The sequence below is a fragment of the Triticum aestivum genome, chromosome 3A (assembly GCF_018294505.1).
Source record: "Triticum aestivum cultivar Chinese Spring chromosome 3A, IWGSC CS RefSeq v2.1, whole genome shotgun sequence".
NCBI classification, from domain to species: Eukaryota; Viridiplantae; Streptophyta; class Magnoliopsida; order Poales; family Poaceae; genus Triticum; species Triticum aestivum.
The window spans coordinates 703,871,037-703,873,966 of NC_057800.1; the positions used below are offsets into that span (position 1 = coordinate 703,871,037).

The following is a 2,930-nucleotide window of genomic DNA, read 5'->3' on the forward strand; positions in this document are numbered from 1 at the left end:
GGGGGATGAAGGGACCCACCCCAGTTGAATTCAGGTGGGAGAGGATTATAGTTTGGAAAGTAAAGTAAAATGATTTGTAGATTTTTGTAGGTCTAGCATTATTACTTAAGAAGAGTTGCAACTGACGCTTTTGTAAGCAGTGTAGATATAGATTTAGATAGATTCAGTTGCAATTTATATTTGCAAAACATACTAGTAATGAAACAAAATTAGACCAGATCAGCACAAGGTTTTGAGAGATCCTGACTTTACGTCTTTGTTACGTATTGTCAACTCCTCGGTATCATATAACAAGAACCACTAAGCCCTACAAAATTCACGCTCAAGATCGTGAAGTATCAATTCACATTTAACAAACTCTGAGAGTAAGCAGTATAAATACATTCAGATCGAGTTGCTAGCCATTCAGAGAAGTCATCTTCCTCTCAGATCCCGAGCTACTATGGATCGAATGCAGAAAATGTCTGTCCAAGCCAAGCTTTTCCACAGTACTCCCAACAACTATGTGCTCCATCGTATTTTGGTCTCATCGCTCGTCTTGCTGCTGTCATGCACGGCGGTGAGTGGCCAGCAAGCCCCGCACAAACCACTGATCTCCCGGCTCGCCAAGGACCCCAACACCTCCCTCTACACCATCACCGTCAAGGCCGACAAGTCGCCGCTCCTCCTAGACCTTGCCGGCTCGCTCGTCTGGTCGACGTGCCCGCCCTCGTCGGTGCACGGCACTGTGGCATGCGGGTCCAGTAATTAGTGCGGCAGCGCGGCATGCCAGCAGTGCCCACGCCGCTGCCTGCATGTGGGCGGCGGCCAGTTAGGGGAGTTAGGGTCGCGATGCGCCTGCGCCGGCAACCCGGCACCCGCCAGTGCTCCACCGCCGGCCTCACGAGCTTCCCGATGTTGGCCAACTCCACCGACGGCGCGATGGAGCTGCCCCCGGAAGAGTCGTTCGCCGTCCTCGGCGCGTGCGCGCCGGACAGGCTGCTAAGGTCGCTCCCCGCGGGCGTCACCGGAATGGCGGGGTTCTCCCGGCGGCCGCTCTCGCTGCCGTCGCAGCTCGCCGCGCAGCGCGGCTTCGGAGGTAAGTTCGCCCTGTGCCTCCCCGTGTTCGCGATCTTCGGCGATTCGCCTGTCAACCTGTCGGCGCCATGGCAAGCGCCGGGCTACGCCGACTACACGACCATCATACTATACACCCCGCTCCTCACGAACCCGGCGAACCCCGCCGGATACTACATCCCCGTCAAGGGCATCTCCGTGTCGTGGCACGGGGCCAACGCTGAGGCTGTCCTCCCTAGCGCCGCGCTCGACCTCGACACCGCGGCCGGCACGGGCGGCGTCGTGCTCAGCACGGCCACGCCCTACATGATCATGCGCCCCGACCTGTTCGACGCGTTCGCCAAGGCCTTCGACGACGCGATTACCAGGTACGCATTCTTCGACCGCAAACCACGGCGGCGCCACAGGCAAGGAGTACTAAACTAAGCTCACTGACGGCTGCCGGAAATGCCGTGCAGGGGAAAGTTTACGACGGTGGAGCGCGTGGTGCCGGCGCCGAAGCCATTCAAGCTGTGCTACGGCGGCGGGTTCCCGCTGCTGAAGCGCCCGGTGCTACCGGACCTGCCGTACATCGACCGGGAGCTGGGCGCCGGCGCCACGGGGAACTGGACGCCTGTTCAACAACAACTACATGGTGCACGTGGACGGGGCGTTGTGCCTGGCGATCCTTCCGACGGGTCCCGGTGGCATGCCGGTGGACGGCGAGCCGGCGGTGGTGATCGGCGCGAAGCAGCTGGAGAACAACCTGCTGGTGTTCGACCTGGAGAAGCAGGTGCTCGGGTTCAGCAAGCTGCTGGACTTCTCTTTGTCCAGTTGTATAAGCTCCACGTTCTTCAGGAACTAGACAGCACACCTCTGACTTGAGCAGCCCAGCTCCATGTATCCAAGGCATTGTACCGCTACGCAGTGCACGGTAGAATAAGTTCTTGTGGGCGTCTCAACTATCAATAAAACACCACTCTTGTATCCAAACTCTCATCGAGACAAATTCGGCAACAATCGGATTGGAGTTTGACAACATCCTATCGCTTGTTGTTACATTGTCAGCACCCCTGCTACCCTCGGCCGGCTATGGGCTAGGCCCAGCTGACTTGCTGCCACAAGTGCTACAGCCACAACCACTATACATAGCAGGACCAAGGCACTGGACGAGCCATCCAGTGGATCACGGACGGCTCGGCGGCGGCTACCTTCCTCTCTTCCCCCTACCTCCAGTTCTTCCCCAATTCGCTTGTAAACTATGGTTGTAATTGCTACTTTGTATCAAACCTTCCTGAGAGAGAGAGAGATTACTAGCAAGACTACAGCTAGTCCCTTACATCTGGTATACAGAGCCAGGCCACCACCCTTCTCCCTCAAATTTCCCCCAATTTTTCTACCACTCCCAATCCCTCCGATTCCACCGGTGAGGACGCCATGCCCACAGTCAAACCACCAGAGTGGGATGCCATGTCTGCCAAGGAGCAGTTATTGTGGTATCTCAAGAGATTATGCGCTCAGGCGGAGGAGGTGAGCTCACTGTTGGGGATTGCACGGGTGTGTGACCCTCCCATGGTCACTCCGCTTGTCGATCCGGCGGCCTCAACCATGACGCATGCCTCGTTGGCGCCCGTCCCCGACGTCCCCAGCTCCACCATCAAGGCCCAGGAGATCCCCATGGTCGCCCATGATGCTGCCCCGGTCTGCGTCGCGATGGTGCCCGTCACCTGTTCGACGGAGTGCTCGACCCAGGCCGACAACGTCGACGAGGTCCATGATGCCGCCACCGCTATCCACCTCGAGCCCACGGTCAACCCCATCCACCAAGCAGTCGAGCAGCTCACTCCGGGGCAGGCAACAACTTCTAGTGTTGAGGTCGTTTCTCCCGTGACGAC

General features: G+C 57.8%; 1 pseudogene; it reads left to right on the forward strand.

Annotated features, from left to right (window-relative positions):
* Positions 1-460: 460 nt before the first annotated feature.
* LOC123059282 (chitinase CLP-like) lies at positions 461-1,948 on the forward strand (annotated as a pseudogene).
* The last annotated feature ends 982 nt before the right edge of the window (positions 1,949-2,930 follow it).